Here is a 26,586-nt window from a genome sequence, read left to right on the forward strand (position 1 = left end):
GCAGGAGCCTCCAGAGGTGAAGACTGCCTGTGGGAGAGGAGAGACACCAGGGGAGACCACGGGTGGCAGAGGACACTGCGCACAGAGCAGGGGTGACGCGGAGAGAGAGCAGAGCAGGGCCAGCAAGCGGGCCCCTCAAGCACCTCAGCAGCCGGGCGCCCGCAGCGCCACGGAGGCGAGGGACCTGCAGAAAGAAAGCACAGAGAGTTCAGGTTCTGGTGGAAACCGTCAAACTCAGAGGTCCCAGGCCCTCAGTGCACCCCAAGCAAAGACACGACAACGATGCCATGTCCCGGCGCGCCACGGGACACCAAAGAGGTGCCCAATCTGAAAGCGGGGAGAAGAGCCGGGACGGCGGCGGGCCCTTGTGGGGTTGAGGCGAGCACGAGGTCGGGCAGCATCTGTGAGAACCCAGAAGAAGGTATCCATCACCCGTGGGTTCCTCTCCCACTGAAAACTGTTCAGAAACACAGGTGGCGGTGACAGTGACACAAGTCTGGGAGTTCACAAATACCATTCACGGTGCGCTCCCAACGAGTGAGCTGTGAGGTCGGCGTGCTCTGTCGATAAGGGGGTTACGCACACACACGCGCGTGCACACACAGACACACACAAGATGTGGAAATAAAGACTTTTCCAGGGGCGCCTGGGTGGCTCAGTCAGTAAAGAGTCTGACTTTAGCTCAGGTCATGGTCTTGGGGTTCGTGGGTTCAAGCCCCGCGTCGGGCTCTGTGCCAACAGCTCGGAGCCTGGAGCCTGCTTTGGATTCTGTGTCTCCCTCTCTCTCTGCCCCTCCCCTGCTCACATGCTGTCTGTCTGTCTCTCTCTCAAAAATAAACAAACATTAAATTAAAGGGGCGCCTGGGTGGTTCAGTCGGTTAAGCGGCCGACTTCGGCTCTGGTCATGATCTCACAGTCCGTGAGTTCGAGCCCTGCATTGGGCTCTGTGCTGACAGCTCAGAGCCTGGAGCCTGTTTCAGATTCTGTGTCTCCCTCTCTCTGACCCTCATGCTCTGTCTGTTCATGCTCTGTCTCTCTCTGTCTCAAAAATAAATAAACGTTAAAAAAATTTTTTTTAATGAATAAAAAAAAAAAAAAGAGTTTTCCAGATATACAGAAGCTTCAAGAACCTACAAGAAGCAGAACAGCGCTACAAGAAATGTTGGTGGGGTCCCTCAGCTGGAAGGAGGACACTGGGTGGAAACAGGAGTCTTCATGAAAAGTGGGGCACCAGAAATGGCAACGACACAGCCAACACCTCAGACTTCCTTTCGTAGGTGGTCTCTTGTTTAAACAAAACAACAGCAATCTAGTATGGAGTTTGTTACTATAGCAAAGCAAAGTGTAAGAAAACAGTTGCAAAAAGACTGGGTGAGGAGACATGGAAAGGTACCATTGTCAGGTTCTTATGCTACGTAAGTGGTACTGGACAGCAGGCTGAAGCCCAGTCATGTCAATAATCACAGTAAGTGTCAGTGGTCTAAACCCCCATTAAACGGGAAAGGCTGCCAGTTGGATGTCTTTAAAAGGCAAAGCCAACTCCGACAAGGTGGCCTACAAGAAACCCTCTTTAAACATAGAGACAGACTGGGGGGCCCCGGGGACTCAGTCAGTTAAGCGTCGGACCCTTGATCTCAGCTCAGGTCATGATCTCAGTTTGTGGGTTCGAGCCCCGTGTCCGGCTCTGCACTCAGAGTGTGGAGCCGGCTTGGGATTCTCTCTCTCCCTCTCTCTTTCTGCTCCTCCTCTGCTCATTCTCTGTCTCTCAAAGTAAATAAACTTTTTTTTTAATGTTTATTATTTGTTTTTGAGAGAGAAAGAGAGCATGAACAGGGGAGGGGCAGAGAGAGGGAGACACAGAATCCAAAGCAGGCTCCAGGCTCCGAGGTGTCAGCACAGAGCCCGACGCGGGGCTCGAACTCACAAACCACGAGATCACGACCCAAGCTGCAGTCGGACGCTTAACCGACTGAGCCACCCAGGTGTCCAGTAAATAAACTTTTAAAAATAAATAAGGACAAATTGTTTAATCTGAAAAAAATGGAAAAGGATGCATGCTAATCCTAGTCAAAAGAGAGAACAGGCAGTTCAGTATCAAACAGAGTAGACAGCAGAGCCAAGAGTATCACCAGAGGTAAGGTCACCTCGTAGTGAGAAAGCGGCAGAGTCATCAAGGCTGTCTGACAGCCTCAAATGCACGAGCCGCTAACAACTGAGCTTCAAGATAACTGAAGGAGAAACTGATGGGGCTGCAGAGAGAAATACACAAAACTGCCAACCTCGCCACAGAGCTCAACACCCTTTTCTAAGTGACTGATGGGACGAGTACACAGAGCGTCTGTAAGGAGGGGGGACTGCCCCCCCCGAAGGACAGTAATGAGACTCGTGACCTGGACAGTGGGTTTAGGGTAGATTTCCCCCCTTTTCATGTTTTATTGTATTTTCTACAATAGGTGGAAAAGGGAAATAAGAAAAACCATGTTTGTTTCTTTTCTGAGAACTTCACAATGGACCTCTTGGCCCATTTTCTAAACAAAAGGACAGCATGGGGCACAGGCTGAGGTGCCCAGGTCCCAACTGAGGAACGTTTGCTGAGGATCGGCCTGCAGGCTGCCGTGACTGCACCGCAGAACCTGGCTGCACAGGCTGGTCTCTACTCTGGCAGGGGACAGCCATCAGAAGTGACCCAACACCATCACCAAGCTTGTCGTCATAGACAGCCCCGTGCCCAGGGCCTACCTGTGCTGCTGAATGCCGAACTCCTGGACCAGAACACTCCCTCAAGGGTGCTTTTTTCTGAACACGAAGTTGGCGGGGGGGTGGGGGGGGACACGACCCACTGGAAACAGATTTTAGCCAATTCTGTTACCTAAGCAAGAAAACACTTTTGAGAGTGAACCTGTGTCTGACCTCCCCTGACTATTCGAAAACCTGTGTCTGACCTCCCCTGACTATTTGAAAACCTGTGTCTGACCTCCTAGCATCTGAAATAAATGAGTGGCCCTCTGTCATGTCATTTAGCAAAGGCATTTGGATACCAATTTACTCCTTCCTCATGGACCTCAGATGTGACAGAGCTTGAGTTTGATAAAACCAAGTGAACAAGATGCTTCAGCGTCAACTCTGAGGAACGACTAGACAATTATCTCAAAGCAACTATGGGCATGAGCCCATACCCATTCCAAAAGCACTTCCTCCGCGACCCTGTACCTGCTCCAGCCCCCCCGCCCCACTCCAGCAAGAATCAGGGGGCGGGGTCAGGGGGAGAGCGGGCAAGGGTGTAGCTTAATCCATACAGGAAAAGCTGGGAAAAACTAAAAACTGTTCATGGTGACACATAAATGTGTCAAGTGAATGAGCAAAGGGGCGTCCAAGGGTGTGACGGAGCCCTGTCCAGAGCTGCGTGGCTCGGGTCTGAATTCACTCAGCTCTGCTACAGCCAAGGAGAAGCCTGGGGACACCGTTCGGGTTCACTTGTTCTGTCCTTGTGTAGCCCATCCCTCTCGCCCCCACCCCCGGAAGGAAGTCAACTTTACAGGAGGTGGGGTGGCACGGCCCACAAAGAAGAAAGGCCTGTTTCGAGTTGAAACAAACAAAAACAACTACGAAATAGGGTTTCAAACTAAAGCCTCACCACAGATATTTGGAAATTAAACGTGACTCTTGGATTCTTCGGAGTGGGCTTCAGTCTGAAAGACACCTTTGCTCTTGCTTCTTGAGACTATTTGAAAACCCTAAAATTGCATAGGGAAAAATAACACGAAGACTGTATGAGCTACACTTATTACGAGGTTTACACGTGTAATAATGTGCAGATTAGAACACAGGCATCTCATTTCCCAAAATAGGAAATGACCTAGAATCCTGACACGTTATCTGTTCAAAGAATCTATGATGGCAGGAGAAATTACTTCTATACCTTTCTTTTAATTTCTTAAAGAAAAACATCAAATCTGCTTGCTGAGATTATTACGTTATGCTAGGGTGAGTCTGCTGGTTTGTTCTGTCATAAACCAATCCCGCTTCATTTTCCTGCCCCTGCTCCCTGTGTGCACACGCGTCCACACACGCACCTGCACACATCCGGTCCCGAATGGTCTCACAAACCCTGGACACCCCTTGCCAGGGCCCCTTTTCCCACAGGCGTCTCAACTCCATAGCTCCCAAACCACAGCTTCTCCAACCATCTCCTCCTTTCTGTGTCTCCTGTCTCCAAGGGACGCCACTGTCCTTCTGTGACCATACCTCAGGATCTGCTTGCCCTCCTTCCAAGCCCACATTCTGGGAGGCCCTCCCTCAGGCCCTCGGTCCCCGAGCAGCCATGGAGTCAGAGACTCGTGCCTGCCTCCCGGGCTCCCTGACCCACAGCCCTCTTGTAACATATGCTCCTGTCCAGCCCCCTTCAGGACGCCTCCTGGTCCGGCACTCGGCGAGCACTCTGGGTGACACATTCCACACCTGGAGACCTGGCCAGCTTTTACACGGCATCTCGCGCTACCAGAGGCTACATATTTACTCAACAGGAGGAAATACGTCAACGAGAAGTTCCATTTTTATGTGTACAAAAAAACTGATGCCTAAGAGGAATCACAAAGAAAGTTCTCTAAACAGAGACGCATTTAATTCTGAGGGCTACAAATAAGAAAAGCGCAAACTCCGTTTGTCAAAAAGGGAAGTGGGTCCTGACCCACAGCTCTGATTGTGCATCTCCGACAAGGCTGGCAACTCCCAGGGACGCTGCTCCGCGGCCCCTTTCACCATGTCCCGACGCGCAGCACGCTCCCGCCAGGCGCTCGGCAGCCTTGCGCAGAATCCAGCACGGAGAGGAGGGGCTCAAGGGTCCTTGCAGGACAGCAGGCCCCCTGGTCCACCCCACGACGCGGCCACATTCTAAGACTACAACCCCACCCGGGCTTCCGGGTCAAGGAAAACAGAGGGCCCCAACCCCGCCAAACCCGCCACACCGCTCTCAACCACCAACGAACTCTTGCCAACACAAAAATGCCTCTGACAGAAAAAGTCTTTTCCTATATGGAAAAACCCGAAAAAGATCGTTTCCTATATGGAAATCATATTTTGAAGATATGTACAGGATTTGACATCACAGTTCAGAATAATTGGCCTAAAAAGTCAAAAATAGGAAGTTATTGAGGTACTGACTAAAAGGTCCAGGGTCCTTCTTCCCAATTAAGGCAGATCAGCTCCAGCATCGATGGAAAGTCTGATTCACGGCCTCATCGCAGCCAGTTCAGAGACAGGAGTTTTTAGAGAGACCGATATAAGTGGAGTACACAGAACTTCCTAACTTTAACAATTTCTCTTACTGGCAATACGTAATGATGTATTTTAAGTTATTGCAATCCACGTCATCTTTAAATATCCGCAAGATTTGGAAAAACATAGACAAATTTTTTAATCCAGTGGCCAGGTTGACCTAAAAGACAAGACTAAAGTGAGCGGAGGGAAAGCACATGACTTAAGGAACCCAAGAGAATCCGTCTAGGACAGCAGGTGCGGGTCGGCTCCGGCTCCGAGGAGGGAAGAGCCACGCAAGGGGCCTGCGGGAGCCCCGGGGAAGGGCAGTGCACAGGCGCAGCCCGCGCCGGCCAAAGGCACAGTCAGAGAGGCAGGGAAAAGAGCTCTGTGAGAGCCACACACAAGTCACGGATGTGTGCCGGGCCCATGGGCGCGTGCCCAAAGACAGATGATCTGCACGGCCTCATTTCAAGGGGGCAGAGTTTTACGTTTCCACGAGGGCTCCAGGAGGGGCTCACCACCCAGGGTCCACAGAGTCAGGAGCCCTCTGAAAATGTAGGCTAACGCATGTACTGTGGGGAGAAAATACACGACCAGACCCTCCTAAGCCTGTAAGTGTTCAGTGATAGACAAACACAGGCAGACGTGGCTTGTTGAGCTGTATTTTCCCACAGAGACCAAACAAACAGCTTCAGACAGCTGTTTCCAAGGTGTGGTTTGAGGACCCTACAGATCCCCTGCAGCCCTTTCAAAATGTCTCCCAGGAGAACGCTGCATTTTTAGCTGGGGTAATATTTGCACTGATGATGCAAAGTTGACGGTCTAAATTTCGCTGAAGAACCTCCAGGATAAAGCAATACTTATTAATTTCAGTAGATCCCAAGTCTCTATGCTTCTGGTTTTTATATCCTACGCGACAGAGAAGTATGCAGGAAGCACTTCTGTATACCAAGCAGGTGTCTCCAGCACAAACACTTTTCCAGGGCACATGGGTTTTATGTGTAAGAGTGACTGACATGCAAACTCCAGCTATCCTGCTGTGGCATCTGGCAACTCATGTCTGGAAAATAACAAAACAAGCCTGCCATTACAAGGAAAGCACCTAATTTACTGCCAGTGCAAAACTTATGCACGGTCAAATGTTCGAATTTTGGCGCCCCCCTCCCCGCGCCCCCCCCCCACCCCCCACCCATGCGCAGACAGCTTCTGACAGCTTTCAGGCTCATCTGAGGAGGGGGCGGCTGCAGAAACGAGAGGGACTCTCGGACATGATGAGAGGCAGGACATCAGCATCCGGAAGATCGAAGTTAACTCAGCACAAACCCAAACTCACACCACCAACGCACACGGCTGCAGAACCGAACGCGAGGGAAGACGCAGTCACAAGGCTGGACAGACCAGGGGGCTCCAAGGAGCAGCGGCCCCCCGGCCCCCCACCCCTGGCCAAGGGGAGCTCCACGGGACTGGTGACCTTCAGCACGCAGACAGCCGTCTGTGGAGTGTGGGTGTCGTTTCAAAGAACATCTCCAAAATTAAGCCAAAAATGATTCCAGTACTCTTCCCTCTTCCAACTACACATTTTCTTTGCTTACTTTAACCAACTTTTTATTTCGGAAAATGTAGTTGTTTTAGCAAAACCGTGTTATACAGTGGGTTTGTTATCCGTGCTTTTAAGTACAATTAGTAAGCAAATGTTTTATTAACAGACATACTTATTATACATACAGACAAGAGTTTTTTGGACTTCTCTGTGTTTACAACATAAAGGGTTTCTGAGCCGCACAGCATGAGGACAGAGCCCAGGAACAAAAGGAGCGTGGCGATGCCACCACCCAGGCCCCGCCTCCATCACACAGCCTGCCAGGGCCCGGGAACACTGTCCCCTGGATGAGACGAGAGAAAAGGTGTACGCATACAAAATCTGAGTGTTTAAAAGAAACGCTGGCTTCCAGACTCCTTGGGGGGGCTCCAGATGGCCTTGTTCCACAGGCACCACGGAGGTGTGCCTGACCCCACCCGCTGGACCTTTCTGCACCCGTGCTCCTGCAGAGACAGGAAATGCAGCCACCTCTGACTGAGGTGTGTGGAGACCAGAGAGCGTGCCCTGCGGGCTACAGGTCAGGCACACAAGGAGCCAGCCTAGGGGCCTCTGGCTGAGGCACGTCTCTGACTTCGTCCTTTTTGCTCAGCAAGAAAGAGACACCATTTTAAATTTCACAGCGTCCTTTTGTGAGCCCGACCCCAGTAACATCCTCTGAGTGTCAAGATGAAAATGATCCAGAATCCTGTAACGCAGGTGTCTCCGAATTTACAGACGAGGAAACGAAGGTCGACGTGGGAGCGGCGAGGAGGAGTGAGCTGACTGAGTCCAAGTCGCCCAGGCTGGTTACCAGCACCAGGCCAGCCCTCCTTGCAGTGATGTGCACTCTGCCAGCCAGGCAGGAAGGCAAGGAGGCCTGAGCGGCAATCCTGGTGCTGAGTCAGGATACAGAGCCTACTCCCAAAACCGACCAGAAAGGACCACAAGGCATTCTATGTGGTGACCAAGTGAATACAATTAAAATTGTTTACGGAGAATCTGGTGACATCTTGAAACAGGTAAAACCCCCAGTGAACCCCAAGTGTTCTACACCGGGGTGGAGAATCGCGAGTCTAGTCTGCGGGAGAGAAGCTAAGTGCCGTGGACGTGGGCACACTGCAGGACAGACTCAAGTGCGCTTCCTAAGGGGTCCCGGCAAGGGCCTTGCACGTCTGTGGACCAGGAGGTGGCCCGCAGGGGCTCCAGGGAGACCACAGCCTGGGGCTGCCCTCCCTGGGAGGGTCTCCTGAGGCGGACACCTCTTCAGACTGCTGGGCAGACACCTGAGCAGGACGTGCGGAGAAATGCAGGAGGGGCAGGAGAAACTCGGCCCCTGCTCACCCCAAATCCCACTCCTGCCCCAGTCCCTGTCCCACCCCCAAGCCCCCCCCCCCCCCCCGCCCCAAGCAACAACCTCAAGTTACGTTTGGTCTGTTTTAAATTCACGACAACCTGGAGCACGTAGGTCTGGCCAACTGTGAAGGGCCCGAGCGCAGGCTCTCTGGACGCGGGGACACTCCGGGTGGGGGGTGCGAGGCAGGCTGGAGGCGCAAACCAGAGACCCCGTGGCGTCACCTGTCGGCTGTGGAGAGTGCACCGACTGGGTCACCCGGACGAGCTGGACGGTGGGAAACCGCAGCGATGCTTTTCCAGTAACGCGCACAGCAATCCTTGGAGCTCCACGGTGTGAGAGGTAAAACGCTTGCCGCGAAGCCCTCGCTGCCAGGAAGACTCCCCCTGCCCCGTGCCCGACAGGCTCACTCTCTCTGCTCTCGACAGACTGTCGAATACCCAACACGTGCCAACCCGCACCAGGCACAGGGACGCTTTCAAACAATCACCGCGTGGCCCTGTCACTTGCCAGTCTCAGGGTGACCCTACGAGAACTCAGAACCGGTCTGTCCCAACCAACTGGCCTCACTTCCTGGACGGTCTGTGCTGCCCGGGGGGAGACGCCTCGATAGAAGCCAAAATCCCCCAGGTTTACAGGTAAACTGAACAACATTTCAGTTCCAGTTCAACATCTGTGGAACTTAACGAGCGTTCAGCCAGGATTAGGCAGCTGATAGTGGCTTAAAAAGTACTTCTCCATCAAAATGACGTGGTTTGTTCAACTTATTCTCTGTCCTCATCGTTGACATGGATTAATCTTTTTTTTTCTTGATGATCTGAGATTGTAAAAGTTCTCCAGCTCTGGCTTAACAAAATTTTGCAGATCCAAAGGAAAAAAGGAAAACAAGTGCTTCCCCAAACAACAGTGTCAAGCACCCACACACAGACGCCCACAGCCTGCAGGGAGGGTGGAGAGTGCGCGCTGCAGGGCACACGAAGGGGCAGGGAGGGGCAGGGCTGTGCGGGGACGCAGCACCAGGGGCCAGACCCACGACAGGACCGGAAGCGAGGAGCAGCCGGCCTGGCCTCACTGGGGGGCAGCACGGCTCGCTGGGAACAGTCACCTGAGGAAAAGAGTCCTCTAGGAAGTCAGTCGTCGGCACAGGCCTATGGGCCGGCGGTGCCCCAGCCTTGGGAACACAGACGCCCCAGGCACCTGTGAGCCTGCACAGCACAGGCCCCAGGAAGGGAGCCAAAGGGAGAACACCTGGTCCCGTGTGAGGCTCCTCGGATGTCACGGGACACGGGGCACACCGTCGCACGCAGTCCCTCTAAGGCCCTTCGGGAACGAAGCATCAGGTTAAAGGGTCGGAGGCAAACAGCAGGCCACGCTCTGTCCTGAGGCCGATGCAGCCCTGCCCCCGAGAGGACCCCCGAGCGGGAGGCGCTCCGAGCATCCCCAAGTCCACACCCCCCCAGCACGGGGTTTCGGGAGCGCCGAGGCCGAGGCCGGAGGCTGTGCTCCCCGGTCCCGACCCCACAGGGCTGTTCTGACAGCCCAGGTGGAGACAGTGCCACGTCAAGGCACTGCTGGGCCCTGGCCGGCACTCCCTTCTCTGGAGCAGGCAACGTGCGCTCCTTGGCAGGACCACCGGAAATGCGGCGTGTCGTTTTAAAAGAACCGAACGTCGGACTTGTGGAAAGCAGCATCTAATGGTTTCTCCTCTCCAGGAGGCACCTGGGCCACGGTCAAGGGCAGGAGCTTCCCGGCACACCGCCGGCCACAGCCCGGTGACACCTGGGCAAAGCGGGAGAGAAAACCTAACAAAATTTCTCTCCTTTAGCGTTTCCTCACAGTCATGGTCTTTTTTAAGATTTTACTTTCAGTCATCTCTACGCCCAATGTGGGACTCGAACTCACAACCCCCAGATGAAGAGCTGCACACTCATCCAACTGAGCCAGCCAGGCGCCCTGTCCCCACAGTTCTTTCTAAATGAATCCCAGAGCAGCTCTTCCCCCAGAATCTGTGCCCTCAAATAATTTTCAGCAGCTTATAATAGATGCCCTACTTAGGTAATAAAGAGAAAATACACTGTGGTGCACATTTGCAAAACAGCTAGTGATAGAGCAGTGACTTCCCTACCACACTTCCTGGGGACAGAGCCGATTACGTTCAAGGCAAGGTGTGTGCCTGGGGCTCCTTATCAGGAAAGGCGCTACTGGGTATCCTCGGGACCCACCCAGACACCCCAGGCACTTGGGGCGCTATGCCCTCCTGTGCCCCCCCCAGCCCTCCCCCAGACTAGATGAATCATGGTGAATCTCAACTGGTCTCCAGCAAAACTTCAACCAGACAATCACCAAGGTCCTGAATCCAGTGATGCACTTTGTTTTCTGTTTCTTAATTACAAACACACAGCAAGGGGTTAGTGCAATGAGTCAGAAGTCCACTTACTCTGGACTAGCACATATAGAACAGCCTCCAGGAAGACCCATTTTACACCCACACTATGACCACAGCACTGTCCCCAGGCCTCACACAAAGGCAGGGGCACACGCTTATTAACAAGGGACAGGACCACCTCCCTGGCACTCCCTGCAGTGGGGAAAAAGAACCCAGTTACAAACCACCCAGAGTGCTCTTGGACTTACAGGCAATCCTGGAGGAGAAACAGAAGTTCACAGCCCCCAGAAGGACGTGAGCTGTGGATAAAGGACACTGTGGTGAGGGAGACAGACGCATCCCTGCTGCTCAGGACCTCAGGGGACAGAAAGGGCAAGGACAGCGCGCAGTGGGACAGCAGACTTGGAGCAGGCAAAATGCAGCACGCGCCTGCACAGAACGATCAGGAGAAAGACTTCCTTCAACAAGACGGGCCTAAGCGTCTCCCCTGAGCTCACCAAGCACAACTGAGGACACGACACAGAGCCGTGCCCCCCGCCAGGCTGTGCCCCACTGGGGTGTGCCGGTTCCAAAACAAAGATGCTCCGGGAGGCAGCGGCAGACAGCAAAGAGAGGAGAGGTGAGGGGCGCGGAGAGAGCGGACGGGGAGAGGACGGGCAGGGAGAAACTCAGAGAGCCCAGCAGGACTGACCACTGCCACGTGCCTCTCCCGCTGGCCCGGCCCCCCTCCCTGCCCCTGGGCCACTGACAGCACAGAAGGAGCAGAGAAATTCACGGCTTTGTTCACAGGCTAACATTCCATCTTCATTTAACTTATTAAAAAAAAAAAAAAAAAAAAAAAAAAAAGAGCCAGACTGATGGGTCACGGACGAGGATCTCATGAACAGTGTGGGGGAAACCATGGTTGTCCCCCGGCAGCTACAGACACACACGGTGGTGCTACTCCCCGTCAAGTCGACCCCAGACACCAACAGCAAGGACTCCCAGACAAACGTGCATGCGTGTGACCACGGCCCCAGCTGGCAGGGCTCTGAGGGTGTGGTTCCGGTTCAAAAGTATTGGGTACACGCAGTCAGCAAACCAACACTGGGTGAGCTGCCGGCCAGGAAACCTCACACTGGCATCGGCCACCGCAGGCCTGTACGAGGTTCTCCACGGACGAGGCCACGGCCCTCAGGACGCGGCTGCACTGGGTAAATGCCAGGGGCAAGCCTTCCAAGTCTACTTGTCTCAGGCTGCCAGGTGAATGGAGACAAGGGGAAAAGGCATGCAAAGCACCACCCAGGCTGGTAAGTGGCCTGACCAGGCAGAAAAGGCCAGACCCAGCAGACAGGTCCCTGGACAACAGAGAAGGAAAAGGATGACAGGCAGGAGGCCCTTAGAAATGGGCCTCACCCTGGACCCAGGTTTCACGGATTCTGCTCCCGGGCCTTGTTCTGGACCTGGCCCGTTTTCAGTGCATCACTTCCGCCCAGGACCAAAGGCTTGAGAGCATCAGGTGCTGGGGATGAGACTTCACCCTCCACCCCCCCACGCACAGACGTTAAATACGAGCAAACGTACCCGTGGCACAACCATGGGACAAATTTAAAAGAGGGTTCCCAGGAAAGCCAGCTGCTGCAGAAAACCCATACGGCCTACTCCCTTCCTGGACACGCCAGCACCTTGACCCTTCCCACCAGCTTACTCCTATCTTCCCTGAAGTCAAACGCTAACACAACTATCTCTTGCGTTCGCGTAGGGACCCGAGACTCGAACGCTCACTCTGCCACCGATCAGCTACGGCACCTCGAAAACCCTACTGTTCAACATCTTTGAGGCCTAGAATCTTAGGGAAAAAATGTGGAGGGGCACCTGGGTGGTTCAGTCGGTTGAGAGTCTGACTTCAGCTCAGGTCACAGTCTCACGGCTCGTGGGTTCGAGCCCCACATCAGGCTCTGTGCTGACAGATAAATAAATTAAAAAAAAAAAATTTTTTTTAATGTGGAAAATGCTACCTATTTTCTCGGGAAAACCCAAGAAAAGTAGGGGGGAAAGAGGACGTAAAGTGAGGTAACTGGGAGATGCGAGTCAGCAGGTGCTCTGGAGTGAGATTCCTCTACAGGTGGGGGACACAGAAGCCCAACCCTGGCCTCTGGTGAGGTGGTTCCCAGGGAAGACTGAACAGAAACCCCAAAGAACAGCAGACCTGGGTGAAGGGCGCCAGAGAGCCAGCCCACAGAACAGGGCCAGGCAACAGGGGACTCAGAGGAAAGGGCTTCAAACACAAAGGGATTTTTTTAATGTGAGCCGACACACCTGATCATAGCTTTTCCTACAAAAACCAGTCAAAATAGAGTTTCTCTAGCTACACCGCCCCAGGCTCACCTACAAACCTCTGTCTGCCCCAGACACGTCTGTGGCCACGGAACTCAGGCCCAAAGACTGGCTCCGTGATCCCAGGCTGAAGACCAGCCAGCGGGCTGCAGCGCCCCATTCACAAGCGTGCTCGGGGGCCCACTGTGTCTCCGTCCCTTCCCCACGAGCTGTGGCCGGTATTCCCGCGGGTCCCCTGTAAGTCGCTCTGCCCACGAAAGTGCAAAAGCACATTAGAAAACGGGCGCCGACGGTGTCGGGGGAGGTGAGCCAGACTGCAAACTTTTGAAAAGAACGAAAATGGCTTTTTATGTGAATGGAAGTTTTAATTATAACACTGAAGTTTAAAACACGGTGTTTCCAGGCCAGGATACCCTGGAGCTCCACAGGGTTTCTTCAATCAAATGTGGTCACACCTCAACGGGCGTCTCCATCTCCTTCGCACTTCTCAACGCTCCGTGCTGCTCTGCTACAGGGCCGAGGTCAGCACAAAACAGGCACCGGACCGGTCACCTGAGCACCACCTGACACTCTTGTGGGATCACCTGCCTCCAAGGCAGCATCTTGTCAGCCACTAGGATGCAGGGTTTAACTCTGGTTCCCACTAACAAAAAATGAACCAGAACAAACTGTAAAGAGGCTGACTGCATCCAGGAGATGAAGAAAACGGACAGAGGAGAAGACTCAGGAGAAGCAGCGGCGGGAGCGACTCGGCCAGGCCCACAGAGCAGGTGCAGGACGCCTGCCCAGCTGGGGCGGCCACCAGGCGAGCGTATCCCGCCCCGCCCCCCGCCGGCCCCCAGAGGCCCGGAGCTGCAGGATAACGCTGTCTTCACCCACCGCCCCCCAAAATTACCCTTCTGCCTTTCCGCCCTCCAAAAATACCCAGGGTTCACACCGATGCTGCTCCCTTCTGGTGTTCAGAGATGGACAAGGGACCCAGGGTTTATTTTTTCCAAGAAACAAAACCATCCGTTAGCAAAAGGTGACAAAGTCAAAAGCTTTAAAAGGCAAGTGTCATTTCATTTCCCAAGAACCTTTCCTCGTTTCCCTTACTTCTTTCCCTCCTTCCCTATTCTTGCCCAAGCAGAATGTCCTCCAAGCCCACAGGAGCTTCCACCCAGGTCCAAGGCGGGGAAATCCAAGCTTCGACTGAAGGGGGAGGGGACACAGAGCTACAAAAGAGAACACGGAGCAGCCAGCGTCAAGGAAGAAAGCGCATGCGTACGCACAGTGCACCCGTGTCTGGAAGCAGAGCCTTCCACGCCGGGTCACACGGCGAGCAGAGCCCTGGCAGCCGCCCACTGCCAAAGTCAACACGCTCTGCCCGCCCGGCCTCCACACTCGGCTGCCTTCGAGCCAGGTGCCCAGGAGGGGGACCTGCCTGGCCCGAGGCTCAGGACTCCGTGCTGGCACTTGCCCCGCAGTGGCAAGCACGGTCATGTGGGGACGGCAAAAGTTTCTGGGGAAAAGTGCATGGACACACTGTTAATTTTTATATTAACCAAAAAACATGCATTTAATGAATTCTAATTCTAATGACATCTAATTTACGTAGCTGAAGGGAGCCTAGTCAAAGAGTATTCTCTAGAACTAAATACACAATAAAAATTGATCACACTAAAAAATTCAGGAAATTATACTGGCACAATTAATTAGCTAAACATATCTCCAAGCAAAGTGTGCTCTGTTACCTATTTTTAAACCCTAGCAAAACCTCTTTGTTAAAAACTCAAATGAATCAGCATCAGGACCTACAAGTTCCTTACAAGCTGCAAATCCAACCCAGCACTGCTCACGGTCCGTGGCGGCACGTAGAGCTCACGGGCAACCACTTGTGCTGCGACCATGAACCGCACCTAACGGCCAAGGCAAATCGGGCTGGCGGTCAGGTCAGAAGAACTTCCACTCCTACCACACAAACTCACGAGAGCCTCTCTCTGTTTCAATACCGGATGGCATCGTACTCTGGGTCCGGAGGGCGCCCTCCAAGCTTGCTGCTCGGGTGGGGTCCCTGGTGTCGCCAGTGCACGGACAGCCGGCACGGGGGCACCCGGTTCTACCATCAGCAAGACTGCTGGTCCCTGTGCTTGGAGGACACAGGCCACGTGCAGCCATGCACACCTCTCCACACTGAGTACCACCTACAGGGACACCCAGCTCAGCGTCACATCCAGGGAACCTGAAACTACGCCCTGCAAGTTCAGTGTTTCAGCAAGTCACAAAGCGACCATTGTTTTCTATTCAGAGGTGTTCAAACTAACAGTATAAACCATTAAAATCTACACCTCTGTTCATGGAAACACTACCTGTGGGGCACCTGGGTGGCTCAGTGAACGCACTGAGCATCAGACTTCGGCTCAGGTCATGGTCTCGTGGTTCGTGAGTTCGAGCCCCACGCTGGGCTGGCTGCTATCAGCCCAGAGCCCACTTTGGATCCTCTGTCCCCCTCTCTCTCCCCTCCCCCACTTGTGCTCTTCCAAAAATAAATAAATATTTTTTAAAAAAACACTTGTTTTATTATTATAACATGCTACTTTCAGAAATTATTTTGTTTTTGGAAACATAATTCCGAACTCCTGTTTCGCAGCAAGCAGGAGTGTAACACTTACACACGCTGCCAGGGGTCAGGGCCGGGACACAAGTCTGACTCACGTGCACACACTCTCCCCTACCCCTGGTGAAGTGGGAGCCGCTATGAGCCCTGCTCTGGAGAGGCAGGGACCCTCTACCAAGAAAGATGTTAGCAAAGCAAGAATCACACCAGCTGTCAGCTGAAACTAGCTTTATGCTAAACAAAGGTTTAAAAACTTATCTGATTATTTTAAAGCTTACATTTTCATAGAGTTTTATTCCCATTTACAGGGCCACTTAATCTCAGAGGAAATCTTTAAGATGGGTGTCACCATTACCGCTTCTCAGGGGAGGAGCCCAAGGACGGAACGCAGAAAGCCAAGTCACAGAGCAGCCCGGCACATACAGGCTGTCGTCTCAGACCCTGTACCGGAGTCATGCTTGAAACGACTCAGGGCGGGACCAGCCCAGAACCATCCAAACTGGGCGCCTAAATGATGCTCAGACAGAGACGAGAGCACAGGATTAAATACTCTGGGATTTAGCAAGCCCACCTCTTCTCCTACCTGACCTAAATGGCTCATATTCGACCTTAGGGGGTCAAAATGAAAATTAATTACTGATGTGAATAACCGTGAAAAACTACTAGAGAGCCTGTAATCATTCTGTTTTTCAGATTCTGCCTTTTGATTCCAGGAATGGTCACGGAGGGCAGACCTCAGCAAGCGGCACACTGCTATGGGCCTGGCCCTGCTGCCACACACAGCGGGGCCACTCCCCAAGAGGTGGCCCGGCCTCCCTGCAGCCACAACACGCCTCACATTAACAGGAACCTTTATCTTTATTCAATCCAAACACTAGTCTTTTCTTTAAACAGTCCTTTGTTAAAAGATTATTACAATCAATATTACCTGAGTATTTATGGTTCACGGAAGTAATAAATGGCATGAGACACCCTGGGTTATTCTTGTGATATGGTCAAAAAAGTCAATCCTTCCTATGTTGAAAACCTTCTAAATGTTAACACATCTATTAACTCCACACCCCTGGGCCAGCCCAAGAATTTGCCGGCAAAGAGTTGCTAGTAACTTGTTTTCTTTTAAACAGGAAATACATTATTTTGAATCACCAAAGACTTACTAAAAGCCTAATTTAAGTGACGTTTCCTTTTTCCTCGTTATAAATTAAGACCAACATTACAGTTTTCAAACAAACACAGAGCTCAGCCTCCCGGTGTGAGTGGGTTCGGTTCTCCCTCTGCCTCACCTTTTCCTTCTCTCCTGGACCTAGTCTCTCCGTGGCTGCCCCACTGCCTATGACGAACACACACACACACACCACCACCACCACCACCCCCACCCCCACCCCCCCCCCCAGGGAAACTACCCTGGGGAGCCCCCCACAGGGTGTTACAAAGCACCCCACCGCCCCACCTGATCAGCAACGCCTCCACTGGCCACACTGGCTTCTTTCTAAGCATTAACCATCCTGCAGATTAAGGGAGGACAATTCTAGGCCTACTCTCAGGGGCATCCAAGATTCCCGTGCCGTCAAACCTTATCGCCATTTCCAAGGAAATACTTTGGTCAAGTCAAAGGGACAGGCCAGGAAGCTTCCACGAGGCCTGATTCAGTGATGGCTGAGATAAAGGACACTCCACACCAAAGACGCAGAAGGAAAGGTCTCTTTCATGTCTGCTAGGAACAACAATGCAAAATGGGTTAACACATCTTTGGATGGTTCGCTTTAAGACACTAATGCCTGGCGTAGGTATGAGACACGAAAATCGACCGAGAGTTTTCTTTTCAATCTTCAGCAGTCTACACTCCAGAGGAAATAAATGCCTTCCAGCGCAACAATCTCCCCAAGGTGGGGAGGGGACTCTGTCCTGGAGCAATAGACGCCACACCGGACCTGAACCTGGGGTCTTCGGGGGTAAAGTTGCCCCTCCTCTCAAAACCCTTGACAGTGGTTCCCAGAAGGAAGCAGCAAGTAAGCAGGGCAACCTGGCCAAAGATCCCATTCCTTACCCACCAACCACAAGAGCTGGCCTCGAACTTCCAGGGATACCGCCAGTAGCTGCCCAAACACACAGGACACCAGACCTGAGCACAGCCAGGCCCCCACTGCTTCCCCCAGAGGTGGGAACAATCCTCAGACTCAAAAAGCTCTTCTTCATGCCAGGTGTTCATGCAATGTGCACAGAGCACAAAACAAAGTAGTCAGTACAGGGTCCCGATGGTCTCCAGACCCCTTGAGCACAGAGCACTTTAGATAAAGAGGTTGAGCAGGGGCCCCTGGGCGGCCCAGTCCGGTGAGCGTCACTCTTGATTTTTGGCTTCGGTCATGACCCCAGGGTCGTGGGATCGAGCCCCATGTCAGGCTCCAAGCTCAGTGTGGAGCCTGCCTGAGATTCTCTCCCTCTTTCCCTCCCACCCTCCTCCCTTTTCCCCTGCTCACACTCTCTACCAGTCAATCAATCAATCAATTAATCAATCAATGAAAATAAAGAGGCTGAACAGAAATAAACCCCCTTCGCGGGCCAGTCTACCAGCCTGGGCTCCACAGAACCGTGTCACTGGGATACCAGAGTGCCGGTTATCAGCCCACAGTTCACCACCACTTCTCGGAGACACCCTCATCTGAGTGAGGTCCAGGACAAGCCCCACAACACCCGGCCAGCACTATCAAGCCCGAGAAGGCCCACGTGGAAGTCCAGCATGATTTTCATGCCCCTTCTTACAAAGCAAAGAAAATAGCAAACTGATGAATAGCAGTGCAATAAAATATTTACCGATTCCATAGCTGAAAGCTGACGCTGACGAAGACTGTATCTGAAATCCAAGGGGGCGCGTCCCCGATCGGCGCTGTGTGTTCTGAAACGAGAGAGCAACATCAGCTTATTATACGTCTCTACCTCAGGTCTCTGTCTCATCTCAGTCTCTCCATGAGGGGCAACCACGTACTTCCCTGCCGGCTTCCTTCATGTCACGGAACTAAGCACAAGAGGGTTTGAAACGTGTGTCTGGCTGGTGTGGGCTACAAAGGGAGAACGGGCCCAGGAAAGATGCTCGCGCTTGATGATTTGCGTCAGGACACCATCCAAATGGGAACCTCTGTTCTCAGTAATGCTTCCTGGAAAGCAGTGCCCGGAGAGGCCAGGTTCAGGAAAGAACCCTCAGTGGCCTACGGGTCTCCTTGGAGATGGGGCTTCAGGACTGGGACCTCGAAGGGACCATTCAGAGACTTTTCTCTTTACGTGGAATTTGACGGAAATCTCGCAATTACTAAGGCTTTGTCAAAGTTCTGCATTTTGCATCTTCTAGGGACATCCTGTTGCGGGCAGAAGAAAACGCAAATTCTCCCTCTGGCTCACAGAGCCCCGATGACCAGCCTCCCACAGCACCTGCTGCCCCCCACCCCGTGTTCAGCCTCCACCTGGAGGCCTGAACCTTAACAAATAAATCAAGTGGCCGCTGGGGCCTTGTCAGTAAGAAAAGGAGAGATTACGGCACAGTATCACGAAGAAACCTGGCTGAATAAAACTGTATCATCTCCTAGGAGGGCTCTGAGACCTTCAAGAATAAACCAAGACAGGGGCGCCTGGGTGGCGCAGTCGGTTAAGCGTCCGACTTCAGCCAGGTCGCGATCTCGCGGTCCGTGAGTTCGAGCCCCGCGTCAGGCTCTGGGCTGATGGCTCGGAGCCTGGAGCCTGTTTCCAATTCTGTGTCTCCCTCTCTCTCTGCCCCTCCCCCGTTCATGCTCTGTCTCTCTCTGTCCCAAAAATAAAAAAATAAAAAAAATAAAAAAAAAACGTTGAAAAGAATAAACCAAGACAGTAACAAGAAAAAACACCACTAACTCACAACCCTTTTTCCACAACCCCATCAGAACATCACACTCTCTTCTGTCTCCAAACACATCGAAAGTATGGAGTCACTAAGGGACTCACACTGGTGGACAAGAGGCAGGAGAAGGCTCTGTCTCAGACACGGCATTCACATGAAGCAGGATCCCAAGTTCCACCCTCAGAGTGCTGAAGATCTCTGGTGTCTTGGCCAGTGCTTACAGCTGGGTGTGTTTGCAAACACAGAGCGAGGGTTTTCTGTCCCTGTATTCCTGCACAGGGCTTCTCGAAGCTGGCACGACCTCAAGCACTGATAAACACAAGCAAGGAAAAGCAAATCCCAGTACACCACACAGCTTGGTTTTATTGAAAAGCAACAAGTATGTGATTAAGCTTTTCAATTTTCTTTAAAGACAGTTACGGGGGCGTCTGGGTGGCTCAGTCGGTCGAGCATCCGACTTCAGCTCAGATCATGATCTCACAGTTCCTGAGTTCAAGCCCCATGTCGGGCTCTGTGATGACAGCTCAGAGCCTGGAGCCTGCTTCGGATTCTGTGTGTGTCTCTCTCTGATCCTCCCCTGCTTATGCTCGCACGCTCTCTCTCTCTCTCAAAAATAAAATAAACGTTAAAAAAAAAAAGTTACAGAACAACACAGAATGCATGATGAATACCTACACCAGGAATACAGCAAATAATAACATCTACCATTACAGTTTTGAAGAAAATTGAGGTAGTCTTAATCCAAGGCTTCTCAAACTCAGCAGCACTGGCATTCAAGGCTAGGTCACCCTCTGCGTCCTGGGCACTGGAGGAAGGTGCTGACTAGCAGTCCTGACCTGGAGCCCACCAGATGCCAGCAGCACCCCCCAGGCTGTGACCACCGGAACGTCTGGGGACACTGTCACAAACCCCCCTGAAGGGCAGAGAACCAGGGCTGTACATCCACCTGCGATTTGACAAAACAGGAAACCAAATCAGGTTTAGTTGTCTGTGGTCATGCAGGGAATTCAAAGCAAGTTGCAAAGAGCACCCAGGTCTCCTAAATCCTCGTCTAAAAGTCTTATCAGTCTAAGGGAAAATGCTTTAGGAATTAACCCAATTATGTCTGGAAGACAATGCAAATTAAGAGCCTCCAAAACATTTATGCCTTTTGGCAGAGAAACCCCATTTCTGAGGAGTGCACACCGAAGAAACATTCTGATACGGAAACGGCTTCATGTAGCATACATGTTCACATCAAAACCCCTGCGGCCACGACAATCAGGCTCCGTTGTCAAACAGAACTGCACCGGACCGCACCGTTATTGCAGGCTTACAGCTACAGGGGTTCACAGGGCACGTTCCCCCCCCCCCCCCCCGCCCCAGAAGTAAAGAGATCGGTGAGGACAGAGCACAGGCGAAGACCGCGGAGACGTGAAAAGCCAGTGTCCGACACAGCTGGTGGGCGACTGGGAGGGGCTGAAGAAGCACTCCACAGACAGGGCAGGGGCCCACCCCTGTCTGAGGGCAAGGCCGTCACAACGCACGGCCTCGCGGAGAATCCACCGAAAGCAACAGGGAAATGTTCCTGCCGAGACTGGCAGGATGCACGAGGCAAGAATCACAAGTGCCGAAGTCTGATGTGTGCCGTCTGTGCGAGAAAAACGACACAGATTCTTTACTTTTTATTCATTTATCATGAGAGAGAGCGTGAGCGAGGGAGGGGCGGTGAGAGAGACAGAGACAGACTCCCAAGCAGGCTCCACGCCGCTCAGTGTGCAGCCCGACTCCGGGCTGGATACCCAGGACCGTGAGGCCGTGACGTGAGCTGAAATCAAGAGTCAGACTCTACATCGGCTGAGCCACGCGGTGCCCTGAAAATGAGTTTTTAAAATAAACAGATGCATAGCCATAAAGAAAATCAAAAAAGGGGGGCGCCTGGGTGGCGCAGTCGGTTAAGCGTCCGACTTCAGCCAGGTCACGATCTCGCGGTCCGTGAGTTCGAGCCCCGCGTCAGGCTCTGGGCCGATGGCTCGGAGCCTGGAGCCTGGAGCCTGTTTCCGATTCTGTGTCTCCCTCTCTCTCTGCCCCTCCCCCGTTCATGCTCTGTCTCTCTCTGTCCCAAAAATAAAAATTAAAAAAAAAAAAAAAAAAAAAAGAAAATCAAAAAAGGGAAACTCTGTAGACCAAACACTGGGTAATTCCAGAAAGTCAGGAGAATCAAAGCATGAAATCAAAGCAGAGAAAGTGACTGGGAGCGCACTGTGAGAACGGGGGGGGGGGGGGGGGGGGGCGCATGGCGGGGGAGGGCACAATCACAGGAAGTGTACAAGACCACATTGTACAAAACCAGCTGGCTTGGGGAACCTGGGTGGCTCAGTCAGTTGAATGTCCGACTTTGGCTCAGGTCATGATCTCGCGGTCTGTGAGTTCGAGCCCCGTGTCGGGCGCTATGCTGACAGCTCAGAGCCTGGAGCCTGCTTTGGATTCAGTGTCTCCCTCTCTCTCTGCCCCTCCCCTGCTCGCTTGCGCTCTCTCTCTCTCTCTCTCTCTGTCAAAAATAAATAAACACTAAAAAAATTTTTTTAAAAAAACAAAAACAAAACCAGCCGGCTCTTCCCAGGCAGGACCAACCCAGACTCCACCAACCACCACCCCACGCTGCCTTTCAAGAGGTTCCCCAGCACCCCGACTCCCTGCTCACCCTCAATATGGTACGTCACCACGAGGAACAGTCTTTTAGACATCACGCACACACACACATCTTGAAATCCTGATTAATGAGGACGTAAAAACAACTTTTCTGAGGGTCTAAGTCAGGAAATAGTACCAGTTATCTCCAGCTCTTAGCAAACTCATCGAATTCCAAATCAGCGTCACGCTCTAAGGGCAAAACTCAAAAGAAACACGAATATGCTGGTATCTGCCCATCTCTGGAGTGCAATGCTGACCTCACCATTTTATGACAGGGTCACGGGCAGTGGAAACACGAAGATAACAGCAAAGGGGGCGGTGACTGTTCCACCTCATTGGTGTGAAGAGGCTCCAGCAAAATGATGGCTCATTTACTTGCGATCTCCCACAACGCTTACCCGGCTCTACTCCTAGAAAGCGAACAACCTGAGGACAGACCACGGGACACCGTGTACCAGCCTATCTTCCGTTACACAGGAACTCAGAGTCAGGAACGGCTCCCCTCGTTCTAGGCAAGTGCTCTCTACTCCCGCCCCTGGAGCCCACGGAAGACAGGCAAGCCTTGCAGTGACAGACCTTAACAGAAGCCACATACCAAGCACATCAGGGACACAGACAGGAAGCACGAACCCACCCTCCACCAGGCACCACAGCAAAAGCCTGAACTGAACGGGGCCGTCCAGCTAGAAGATTCGCCTTGAAAAAGGAACATAAAACCCAAAGAATATACAAAAAAAAAAAAAAAAAAAAAAAAAAGCACAACGCAGCAAAGCTACCGGATACAAGATCAGTGTACAAAAATCTGTTGCGTTTCTATACTGTGGCAAGAACAAAATCTGAAAGGGAAATGAAGAAAACACGGTTTACAACAGCATCAGAAAAAATACTTAGGGACAAATTTACCCAAAGAGATCAAAGACTTGCACACTGAAAACTCTGCCTTAAGAAACCAAAGACGACCTATGTGCGTGGACTCCCGTGTTCGTGGCCTGCAGGAACTAAGACGTCAGCACGCCATGAAGACCTCGACAGAGTCGCGTGCGGTTATAAAATGCTTTCCTCCGGGGGGGGGGCGGGGGGAGCTCAGTCAGTCAAGCCTCGTGGTTTCGGCTCAGGTCACGATCTCACAGTTCGTGGGTTTGAGCCCCTGTATCGATCGGGCTCTGTGCTGACAGCAAGGAGCCTGCTTGGGATTTTCTCTCTCCCTCTCTCTCTACCCCTCCCCCACTCACTCTCTCAAAAATAAATAAATATTTTTTAAAAACGTTTTCCTTTAAACATCCTATCTAGTGCAACTTACAGAACTATAAAAGTTTTCCAGGTTTTTCTTTTCCTAAAAGGGTAATTTTTTTTTTTTAAATACTAGAGAGAAACTCCTCAGACTATCAACCTCTAAAACAAGTGGATTAAGATTTGAGAATCCCTAAACCTCTTTAGTCCTAAAAGTTTAAGATCCTTCAATATACAACATAACATTGTTTCCTTTACAAACACACCCCCAGGGGCACCTGGGTGGCTCAGTCCAAGGTCCAACTTCAGCTCAGGTCATGATCTCACAGTCCGTAGGTTCAAGCCCCGCACTGGGCTCTGTGCTGACAGCTCAGAGTCTGGAGCCTGCTTCGGATTCTGTGTCTCCCTCTCTCTGCTCCTCCCCTGCTCTCACTATGTCTGTCTCTGTCTGTCTGTCTCTCTCTCTCAAAAATAAACAAACTTTAAAAAACAAAACAAAACACCCCCAAAGGGGGTCAGGGGAGTAGAAGACTCTTGATCTCGGGGCTATGAGTTTGAGCCCCAAGTCGGGTGGGTGTAGAGATTACTTAAGAATAAAATCTTTAGAAAGAAAAACACGCTCTTTTCCTTCAGTGTATTCTTTTCATGGAGAACATGAACCCACTGCAAGACTTTGTACGGCTGGACTCCTAGGACGCGCGGCACGACACAACCTAAGGGGTGGGGAGGGAGCTGGGGGAGGCGCAGGGCTGTGAGGACCCAGCTGGCACCCACGGAGCGGAGGCAAGCGGAGGCAGGCGTGCTCAGCTCCGATGCCCCATGTGTCGCCGACCGTACCGTGTTGTGTAATGAGGCCAAAGCTCAGGAAGCATCTGTGGAAGGAGCAACTGCGATCGGGCGCTCTGCACTGCAGCCCCAACCCCAGCCCTGCGGGGTGAGTCCGCTGTCCTGAGGCCCAGCCCATGGAATGAGAGGAACACTGCCAGAACCAATTAAACTGCTTTCTTAAGAAAAACAAAGGGGAGTTTATTCTTTACATGGTATCTTTTCCAATTTACTTTTAAGTTTATTATGAAAGAGAGAGACAAGACAGCACGAGTGGGGGAGGGGCAGGAAGAAAAGAGAGAGAGAGAATCCCAAGTGGGGGCTTGAACTCATGAATCTTGAGATCAGGACCTGGGCGGAAACCAAGAGTCGGATGCTCAACTGACTGAGCCACCCAGGCGCCTCTCTTTTCCATGTCTATCTGGACTTTTTTTTTACTTTTTAATTTTTTTCAGTTTATTTATTTATTGGGCGGGGAGGGGGGGGGGGGGACACTCCAAGTAGGCTCCATGCCTTCAGCGCAGAGCCTGATGCCGACTCACAAACTGTGAGATCATGAGCTGAGCAGAGATCGAGTCCGACGCTCAACCGACTGAGCCCCCCAGGAGCCCCATCCACAAATCTTAATGTTAGTTTGTGCTGGCTGGACCCCTCCCCTTCTACTTTCTGTCCCATCACGAAGGCAGCCGCACACCTGGCGGGAGAATGAGAAGTGGCGAGCCAGCCAGTCGTCCAAGCCCCATCCGAGGCTTTTGGCAAAGCCTCCCCGGCCAGCAGAGTCCACATGCAACTCTGTCCTCCCATTAACACAATGTCTAAACCCAGGAACTCCCACTTGGGTCTGCTTCTTGGTTAGGAATCATTTAGAGGATTCTGGAGTAGCCAAGGTGAAGTGCAAAAGACAAGTAAAAGCAAGCTGGCCCGAGTGCCTGCGACCTGACACCCAGGTGCACTCACGTCCCTTCTGTAGGAGGTCTGACACGCAGGATGGTGGCCCCAGCGTGTCCCTACCACTAACCTGTGCCTCGTCCTCCCAACACTTCACTCACCTCGTGACAACCCTACCGGAACAGGACCGTTCCATTTCTCTGATGAGAAACCAGGTTCTAAAAGGCTGACTCATTTGCCTCAAAATCAGGAGCAAACTCAGGCAATCACACACACCACACCCGCCCCCACCCCCCCACCGCCCCCCATGCACACAAGGCTCCTGGAGAGCATTTCAAGTCCACAACCGAGACAAAGCCCTCCCGCGCCTCCGACGTGCCACAGTACTGGTGCGGACAAGGAGGGAGCTCAGGCCGCAAGCATCCAGGGCAGGCCCGCTTCTCCCTCCCTCTACGCCAGGAGTGGAGCTGCCGCCCTCTGCGCCCAACCGCCCCCACCCCTTCTCGAACCACTTGGGTTTCTCTCCCCAACTCTACTAACACTTTGCTTCACAAGCCAGACTTCCTCCTCCACTTGCTCCCTAAATGTGGCTCCCCGCCTCTCTCTGGACGATCTTATCTGCCTCTGTGGCTTTGATAACCACGCCGTCAAGTCCCTTCCGCGTCTCCAACTCAGAGTTCCCCAGCGAACTGTCCGAGTCCAGCCACGTCACAGCCGCAGCCACCGGCACACTGCAGTGCACACGTGGGCCCCCGAGGCGGCTGTGACTGCTGCGTTTCCTGCCCCAGGTCCGGGTACCCGTGTGTAGACACTCGTCCAGATTAGAAACCTGTTGTCCCCTTGTCTCTGGTGTCCAAACGTCACCTGACAAGTGCTGTCAGTTCCAGCTTCTCAGCACAGTCCTCCCCGCTGGCCTAGCTCCCAGCTCAGCGGACGTCCGGATTTCTTCACTTACGCTATCAAGACAGCATCTGTGTCTCTACTCTGACCAACTCACCCCACACTGACAACTGAACTTGGCAGGTCTGAATCGCCCCTCACGCCTATGGGAGTCACCGCACCAGCAAGTATAGTATGTCAGTGTTCAAATTTCAAACCCAGAGAAACATTTTACATCACGACACACACACACACACGCACGCGCGGGGCTGCGTCAGTTAGGCGTCCGACTGGATCTCGGCTCAGGTCATGATCTCACAGTTCATGGGTCTGAGCACCACATCCAGCTCTGTGCTCACAGCTATGGAGCCTGCTTGGGATTCTCGGTCTCCCTCTTCCCCACCCCTCCCACCACCACCCCCCATTCTTTATCTTTCTCTGTCTCAAAATAAATAAACATTAAAAAAAGAAGAAGAAGAAGACACACGTACACACAAAGACACAACTGCAGGGAGCTGTCCCGCACAGCGCCCGGGAGTCTCCCACTCGAGCCTAGGCCGGCTGCCGTGTCGCTTCGTTTTGAAAGCGGGTGCCTCCCACCCAGCTGACTTCACAGGCCGTCAGCTTTCCTAGAGTGGACAGGCACCGTTCTCTACTTTCCTCTCGTGCTGCCGTCCTTGGGAGACCTTCCCCCAGGGCCGCCCCCCCCCCCCCCCCCACACTGCAGGGCAACCACTGAGCT

The 26,586-nt window shown here is 52.6% G+C and overlaps 1 protein-coding gene across 1 annotated transcript in view; it reads right to left on the reverse strand.

Moving 5' to 3' along the window:
- Window positions 1-26,586, reverse strand: part of ANKRD11 (ankyrin repeat domain containing 11) — a 180,386-nt gene that overhangs the window by 91,494 nt on the left and 62,306 nt on the right. Inside the window, 1 exon segment of the mRNA XM_053906811.1 lies at window positions 18,296-18,377. The gene's annotated coding sequence lies outside the window, so the exon portion shown is untranslated.

Source organism: Panthera pardus, unplaced genomic scaffold (assembly GCF_024362965.1).
Source record: "Panthera pardus isolate Hobbes unplaced genomic scaffold, ASM2436296v1 HiC_scaffold_19, whole genome shotgun sequence".
NCBI classification, from domain to species: domain Eukaryota; kingdom Metazoa; phylum Chordata; class Mammalia; order Carnivora; family Felidae; genus Panthera; species Panthera pardus.